At 31.2% G+C, this 9592-nt stretch overlaps 1 long non-coding RNA gene across 1 annotated transcript; it reads left to right on the plus strand.

Annotated features, from left to right (window-relative positions):
* The first annotated feature begins 1307 nt into the window (after positions 1-1307).
* LOC142547467 (uncharacterized) lies at positions 1308-3005 on the plus strand. The gene is made up of 2 exons (XR_012820677.1): positions 1308-1667; positions 2351-3005. It is a non-coding gene; the product is annotated as an uncharacterized LOC142547467 (long non-coding RNA).
* Positions 3006-9592: the final 6587 nt, after the last annotated feature.

Below are 9592 nucleotides of genomic sequence, written 5' to 3' on the forward strand. Positions count from 1 at the left end.
TAAAAACCTACATTCGGTGACCCTAACGTGTGGTATTCTATATTCATAGTCACAAAATATATATTTCCTATTTTGTCCGTCACTAATAATTGTTGATTAAATTAATTTTTTATTTACTCAAAAATAAAATATAATAAAATCAAAAATAAAAAAGTTAGCACAAAAACTCATATGAAATCGTCTCACACATTAATTTTTTGAGACAAAATTATTTTTTATGTAAAAAATATTTTTTTTATAAATATAAATCAGATCAAATCAGTCTTCCAAATATAAATTCATAAGATCTCATACATGAGACTTACTCTGTTACTCACCAAAAATAATATCCAAAAATTTCTACTTACTAATATCACCTCCCCCACTTTGTACTTAAAAAAAATTTTATTGTTTCATCTAATCAAAACCCACAATATATTATTTCAAAAAAAAAAAAAAAACCACAATATACATATATATATATATATATATATATATTGTGTCTAGAGGGGAAGAACCTTGGGCATTGGCTCTTTCATATTAAAATCCACAGAATTCCCACAAATCCATGTCAGAAGTTTGTTTCTTGTCAGCATCTTCTCTCCTATTTTTTGCTGATTCAATGAATCTAACACCCTCTGTGTTTGTTCTTTAATTTTATATATAAATTATCATATAATTTATTATAGCAACAACTCTATCCCATTTTTAAATCTTTTTTTCATTAATTATTATTACTCCAACACTATACATGTATTTTATATTTTTTTAGGCAAACCACGTAAAATTTTATAATATAGTAATAATAACTAATAAATTGACAACTTAACTTTATTCAAGATACCATAGTTTATAGTCGTGGTTTATCCAAGAAATCCTCCTCATATCATATTTGACGAATAATAAAATAAAAAAAACCGTCCTTAAAATAATATTTCCATTCACATAAATAAATGTATAAAAATTATTAAATACTGTTTACAAAAAAAATAGAGTATTTGCAAAACGATCTGACTAATTTCTTTCCATAAGACGGGTTAATACAATCTATATTTAAAATAAAAATTAGTATTTTTTACTAATAATAAAATAAGAAATCGTCCTTAAAATAATATTTTCACTCACATAAATGCATAAAAAAATATTAAAAGACGATTTATAAAAAAATTAGCGTTTTTATGAGATTATCTCACATATCTCTTTGAGACGAATTAATTCGATTTATATTTAAAATAAAAATTAATATTTTTAACATAATTTTTGTATATTAAGCAGATATTTATGTCCATGGATGGACGTACTAGTTACAACATCCAAACGAAGGAAAAAATCTTATTTATCAAAATACAAACCCCTCACCAAGCCTGACCCACCCCACAGCAAATTCATGATTCAACAGCACAATATATAAATATTTCCCATACACTCCGAATTTCTATTGGAACCAAATTTCTTCAACCTTAATACATTTGTTTGAGTTTTCTTGTACAATATAATATATTTTGTGTTGATTTCTTTTCCCATCGTTCTTTCTTCGGAAGCCAGAAAAGAAGAAAGGAAGAAAAAAAAAATCAAGAAATCAGCCACAGATCTAGGAGGAAAAATATCAATGTTTGAGGGTGAGTTGAAACGCATGAAAATGTGACTGCGAATTTATGCGTCCATAGTATATCCCCAAGTCCGTCTAGGTAATATATATTTTGCACAAGTGCATAAAAAAATAATCGATTTTTTCACCTGTTTTATGTCATATCAATTCCGGGATTTTGTTTATTTTTCTGCTAGTATTTAATTTTTTGCTCATTTTTTCGTGTTAGAATGGAAGGTCGATCATGGAGTTCATAATGTTACTTAAAGTCTTACGTGGGAAAGTGGAATTTTGAGGAAGAAAATCGCTTTTTGGAAACCAAAATATATCATGTACACTCATAATATTATGGATTTCCCCCCCGATTTTGCTCCAAGATTCTAGTTTTATGTCGTGGGATTATATGGAAATTTTTGACTCGTTTTTTGATGTTAGAATAGAAAGTCGATTTTATCTTTTGGTAAACATGGTTGACTTTCGTTCTTTTACATTATGAACGAATCCTTATTTGGTTATAATGTTTTGTTTATGGTAGATTTAGCTATGAATATGGATTGGAATGGAAATTGTGTTAAAATTCATACATCAAAGAACTTTTCTGGTACATCACAGACAATAGAAACAAAAACGGTTTGTCCCCATTTTCTCCTCCTTTTTTTTGAATCCTTGTGCGTCAACTTTCAAGTTATTGATCTTCGAAAAAATTTCTTGGTTCTGCTCTTCATAGCCTGGAAACATTCCCTGCCATTTGTTTTCTTAAATCAATCTCTATTTTGGTTGCAGTTAGATTCCAGTGAACTTCGAGTTATAAAGTCCCAAAGAATAGCCATTGGCATAGCATTGTTGTCAATTCTCCTGTGACTTGGTCGACTGCGGATGAGCCTAAATGGAGACCCGCATTTCCGAAACGAATCAACGTGTGGGAGATGAGTACTTAAGGCGCAAACTGGATAGAAAGACTGCAAAAAATCCGACCCTTACGAGGAAGAGCAGCATCCCCAAGAAACTGGAGCGTTCTTGGTCTTTTTCGCAGGGGCATGGTGGTAGGATGGTCCGTTGCTTCACACAAGAATCGCTGTTCATGCTGGTTTGTCTGACGGCCTCGTTACTGATCCTGCCACTGATACTTCCCCCGCTGCCGCCTCCGCCTTTTATGCTACTTATGATTCCCATCTGCATTTTGGGACTACTCATGATCTTGGCTTTCAATCCCTCCTAAGAAAATTCTGGCTTGAGATTGGGTAAGAAAGGAGATTTGTAAATATTTAGAGACTAAAGCGACTATGGAGAGCAATTTTTGTTTTGTTTCACCGAAATGTTATGTTAAATATAGAACAAATTCTTCATCAAGACTCAACTGATTTGGATATGTTCTGAACAAATAACATATTATTACACGATATATTTTAAATAAAATATTCAATTAAATGTTATAATAGGTGTCCAACGAACCAACTTATAATTTGAGTTTTATTGATTCTTATGTAAAAACAATCTTTATTTTAATAATATTTTACGGTTTTATTCCAATTATAACATTTACTTTATCTGTATACACATACAAGCTACATAGATAATGTTATTGAATATATTATAGTTACAATGATGTCTGTCTCTCAACGTAAGATTATGAAATCCATTAGGAAGAAAATCTTATATTCTAAACATGATCTTAGTCGATTCAGCAGCCTAAAATGAGGATAAAGGTCGTTTGAGATTGAGACTAGCTTATGTGATGTAAACGTCATGTTCATTAGTAAGTAAATGAATATGTCTATTCACACATATTACTGATTATTTGATGATGCACTGAACAACATTTCCTCGGACTTTCCAGGTGGTATCATTTATCGAGTGGAATAGTCCGCGATTATAGTTGTACATCATTAGTCATATTGACTCGAAACAACGTAGAGACTCTACGTACTAGCATGCATTTTAATCCGTTTATTGACTCCATTGAAAGTCATCAGATGGCGAGTTTGGGTGTACTTTCAAAATACGTATGAACAAATGTATTATAGTCGGGGATTCACCGTTCGCTTACGATTGAAAATATCCTCTATAATCTGATGAGTTAATAGTGCAAAGAATCTCTTGCTAAAGTAAGACATGTGCATTTTGAAAATGTGTTTCCTCATTTGTACATATCATGTCACTATTATTACTTAAAAATACATCACATCATTATTGAATTCATTTGCAACTCTCGATATATCAATTATTGCAGATTCGATCGAGATATGTGCATTGAATGGACTATGATGTATGTTAACCATAACTTAAGGTTTTTTGCTGACACTACCAGTGATACCTACGGGATTATAGGGCAATGATACTTGACTCTATTACCATGATCAGATGAGTACAATCAGACTTGAGTTACGACATTCTTGATCAAGGAGTTAATGAAAAGAATGTGACTAATTAGGGTAAGTCCGAATAAGAATAAATGTTATTCTTGATCACATGAAGTTATGAACCACAGCTAGCTGTATCTCTAAACCATTGATGGTCACACAAACATTAGATTTTGTGTTCCCGTTGAGATAATCAAGTTCAAGAAGTAGAATTTGGTTTTGATGAAAATCAAAATGATTTCTTATAAAATAGTTTATAAGATGATTCCACGTTATGGAATATGTGGAAGTTAGCTCAACATCTAATTAAGTGAGGAGAGTGAAACTGTCTGTTTTAGTTGAAAAGTTTACAAAATTGATAGTTACAAAAAATGGATCAATGAAAAATTTTGATTTCATTATATGAACGATATTTGTACAATTGATATATCGTCGCTGTTTGATATTCGATTGGGGTTATAACGAGTTCACAATTATTTATTTTGTAAATTTATAATCTACTAATTATATAATAATAATATTTGTAGTTGTGACTACTATGTACATGATTCTCATAGAATATTCTGCATGAGCCTAGAATTGATTAATTAATAGAAAATTAAGAAATTAAATAAGTTTTATTTAATTTTATACATGTTTGTGTGTGTGTGTGTATAGATTATATATATGCCTTATCAAGAGTGGACAACGTGTGATATTTTAAGAAATGAAAATACATACATGAGAGGTTTTAGATTAGTATCCTAATTCAAGTAGGATGTCTGATCTGATCATGAATTAAAACTTATAAATATTTCATTAGGAGATATGAAATAATATACTTTTTGCACAATTTTGTCAACAAAATTTCTCTACCTCTATCACAACTTTCAGCCACCTTCCACCACCACAACATTGATGGATTTCTGAAATTCTGGCGATCCAATATCGATGCAAACTTCATTTAGATCTCTAGTGCGATCTATATGAGGAACACATTTTCTGATCGTGTACTTGATTAGGAGATTGAAGAAAGTTCATAAAGAAATACAATGATTATCTATGCTTAAAATCCAGAATAGTTTAGTGTCCAGTCTTTAGAATATAAAGGTAAATATTCTGGATGTCCTAGGAATTATTTTAAATTATAAGACACCCAAGGAACGTTTTGAAAGTCAATACTAAAATTTTAAAACTTCCGATACCCTTTGAGTGCGAGAAGATGAAACATCAACATTAAAGATATGAAATTTCGTCAAATTTGAAATTGTGTGGATGATATACAAAGATAAGAAAGTATGTCGTGTTTTATAAATAAATTTTTGGGGTGTTTAGATCAGGGGATACTATTTATTTAGGACGATTAGTTGAGATTATTTATTTGTTTGTTTTGAAAGTTGTTTAGGTGCGATATTTTCATGTGTTGATTAGTGAAGATATTGTACTCTTTTTCTAAGAGTAGGTTGGATCCTTTTGTGGTGTTAAATTAAATTTACACGATGAGGATATATGAACAACGAAATCGATAAACGAATAGAGGCTTGAATGATATTCATACAATATATAAATGTAGAACTAAATCGAATTTGTTTTTAATCGAGTCCCACCTGATATTGATGAACAACAGGGACATTGAAACTAATCTAAACATTTGAACTTGAAACAAAAAACAAAAACTAGCCGAGGCAAGTAAAAACTTAACATTTTTTAAAAAAATTCGCCCCTTCCATTAATGTGCTTTAAGAATCACGATGGATGTCTGTTTCTCATGATACAATGGTTAAAAAACCAATAACAATTAAGTACACACTTAATTGTGTTTTTCTTCACAAATTGAGATACTTATTTATAGAATTTCTTTGAAAATAATCCAAAAATAAATACATGATTACATACATCATCACACAATAATTTTCAATATTTACAACTCTTATTTTCAACATTCAATTATTTCAACTCTTATTTTCAACACTCCCCCTTGTGCTGATAATCATGATACAATGATTGTCTTCATTACGTGTTTCTATACTGCCTCCTTAAAAACCTTACTAGGAAAAACTCATTAGGATAAAAATCATAGTAAAGGAAAAAAATGCAGTCACATAAACTATCCCTCATGTTAACATGAACGATTCTTCACAAATTTCGTAGATTGCGCATCCCAATGTTATATGTATGTTTTCTGAATATTGTAGTATGAAGTGCCTTTGTGAAGAGATTTGATGAGTTTTCACTTGATTAAATGTAACGAATATCAATATCTTTATTCTTCTCAAACTCTTGGGTGAATCCGAAGAACTTAGGGGGATATGTTTAGTTCTGTCGTTTTTTATGTATCCTTCTTTCATTTGAGCAACACATGCATCATTATCTTCATATAGTGTCACAGGCTTCTTGTCGAATGATAATGAAACGTACCGTACTTTTACTACTTCAAAATTTGCGGAAAAATTAAAAATTTTCTTAAACATAAAATTCATACAGTCGTTACTTAACATTCAACATAATAATATTTAAAATCAACATCCCATACTCAAATTTTCCAACAAAGTACTTATTCCAAATTATCTCACAACCAACATAAAAACATAATATTTTAAAGTTTTCATAAAACATAAACATAGTGGTCCTCGGGTTTAGCCTTCCGCTCAGTCCAAGCCTGCCCCTTGGTCGCCACCTCCTGTCTCCTCATCAACATACTCACCTGCATCGATCAAGTCTAGTGAGTCTAAAAACTCAACACGTATAAACTGGAATAACGAGTACTACATAATAAAATCGCATGCAACTTAAAAATAGAACATACATAACTTCAAACTTGAACTTGCATAATAAACTTGAAACTTGCATAATAAATTTAAAACTTTCATAATAACCTTAAAACTTGAACATACATACTTTGAAACTTGAACTTGAATAATAGCTTGAACTTTGCATAATAACTTTGAATTTTGCATAATGACTTTGAACATACGTACATACATACTCTGACGTGCCATCATCATAAACTTTCATAAACATACTGCATACTTGAACATAATTGAACATACGTAACTTCATCATTTTCGTAGAGGATGTTTCAAAGCAAGTGACCCTTAACATAATAAATATCTGATAAGACAAACCACAGTACTGGGCTGACAGGGACGTATCCACTGCCACATACATGAGATCCCTGTTCATAATTTAACAGGCCAGTTGATCCACGTTCATAATTTAACGCTTCACAACCACGATCTAACCCGTTCATAATTTAACGGGCGGATTGGTCCCCGTTCATAATTTAACGCTTTCCAATCCTAACTTCAAACCCGTTCATAATTTAACGGGGTGGAGAGGTCCTCGGCCACGTTCACCGACTTCCAAACCCATTTACTTTTGGTCACAAGACATTTAGCATACCTCAAAAACTTCAAATATTTTCTTTGCACGTCATACATACTTACTTAGCGCTGAGGGATTCGTTGGATGTCAATCGTGTCGTTGCTGCAACATACTAACATGAATTCATAAGCTTAACGTGTACAACTTAAACGTAAAAGTCATGCTTAATCTCAAGCTAAATAATTTCTTAGAACATTCTATAATTTCTCACCACTTGACCTTGTAAAACATTAATGTTAAATAATACCATAACACCTCAAACCAAACCTTAAGTGATAAAATATTTATCCCAAAAACTGAAGCTACACGGACCCCGTACCAAGGTCAGGCCCCGGGTCCGTGTAGGTACTGCCTCATATGTGTCATGTAAAAGAAGGAGCACGGACCCCGTCCCTAGGTCCGTGTACGGGTCCGTGTCTGTGCGTTTAAATATGTGTCGAAGAAATGAAAAGGCACGAACCCCGTGCTAACCTCCGTCTCCGGGTCCGTGTCCGTCTGCCCAACGAATTATTTGATGAAAATTTTATGACATGTCTATTCTCCCAATTAACACATAATGCATCAAGATTCCACACTATGAGACCATTCTAGGACACCATAACAATGAACTAAACTTTTATAATCACCCTACAATTTATACGACCCAAAAATACTGTCATTTATATTAAAGTTTATTTCTTACGACTTCTTAATAATTCAAGCTTTTAACGACATGAATCGAAACCTCAAAAATACTCTAAACATCATTACTAACTTTCTTATATGCAGCAACGATCACCCATCGATCCCCAACAAAGCCTGCAACATAAAAACTTCAAGAACACATTAAAATTCATAACTTTCTTGAAACACGATTTGAGCAGTCATACGAAAAACATCATAACTCACTCGTTTTTAATCCAAATAACTCAAATTTTATATCAAATCGAACGTATCGAAAAGATCTACGTTTTTGTAGTTGAAAGTTTTCTCAAAATATGTACCGAAAAATTGCAGTTTTCGAAATAACATCAAAACAGAAATTTTCGGATCTAATTTGAGCAGTCATACTAAAAACACCATAACTCACTCGTTTTTAATTTAAATAACTCGAATTTTATATCAAATCGAAAAGATCTACGTTTTTGTTGTTGAAAGTTTTCTCAAAATATGTACAGAAAAATTGCAGTTTTCGAAAGACCATCATAACACGAAATTTCAACTCCAAAAATACTTCCAAATACATTCGGTAGATTTTTCTGCTCAAACTTCTACATCATACATACATTTTTATGCTTAAAAACAACTTAATACATAATATGACATGATCGATGCAGCAAGAACAGATTATACGTGCCTTTTGATATTTAAAAATACCGTAACGACGATACCGAAGCGGAGACGATACGGAAGACGATCCGGGACTAACTTTGCTCGAATTTTTCTTGAATAACCTCAACCAAAAGATGCTGGAATATTGCAAAGAAAAAAAAAGATGGACGTGCTCTTGGAAAGACAATTTGATAAAGAAAAGTGGAGAGGAACCAAAAATAATAATGGAGAGAAGAGTTTTTAAAAACTTTCTTTTCTCCTTAGTCAAATAGGTTGAATAACATGTGTTTTGTTTTGTGTGTATATGTAATATACGTGTATATGTATGTGTAAAGGTGTGAGTGTGTGTGTGAGTCAAATTGTGTGTGCTTGCATGTTTAAATAAATCATTTAGTAAATGATCATTTTAAGGATTTTAAATTAATATAATAAAAATACTAATTAATCAATTAGTATACTAAATAAAAATGATGATTCTCTACTAAAAATAATCATCCTTAAATTAATAAACTTTAAAAGTTTAAAATTCTAAAATAACTTAATATTCAAATTAGGCTTTAAACTTCATAAATTATTTAAAAATGCCTCAAGCCTAACTTAAAATAAAATACCACAATAATATTTACTAAAATCGTCCCGGTCTCCTTTCCTTGATTCCGCCTCGAATAAACATCTGAGCATAAACTCAAGAAAACATTTTAACGTACATTAAATAAACATAAATAATTAAAATAATAAATTTCATAAATTAAATGAAAGTATGCATTAAAATCATAAAATACATAAGGAATTTAATAACTTGCACGCACGTGGTTCATATGGACTTAAAATTTCCGGGACTTCACAATCTATCCCCCTTAATTTGAATTTCGTCCCCGAAATTCGCTAATCCTCAATAATCCAAAAGTTTAGATTCTTAATTCTAGTATTCTAAAAATCCACGCTACCGCTGCGCTACTCTGATAAATATTTAAGTCTTATGTTGTCTTAC

This window comes from Primulina tabacum, chromosome 5, assembly GCF_025594145.1.
Source record: "Primulina tabacum isolate GXHZ01 chromosome 5, ASM2559414v2, whole genome shotgun sequence".
NCBI lineage: Eukaryota > Viridiplantae > Streptophyta > Magnoliopsida > Lamiales > Gesneriaceae > Primulina > Primulina tabacum.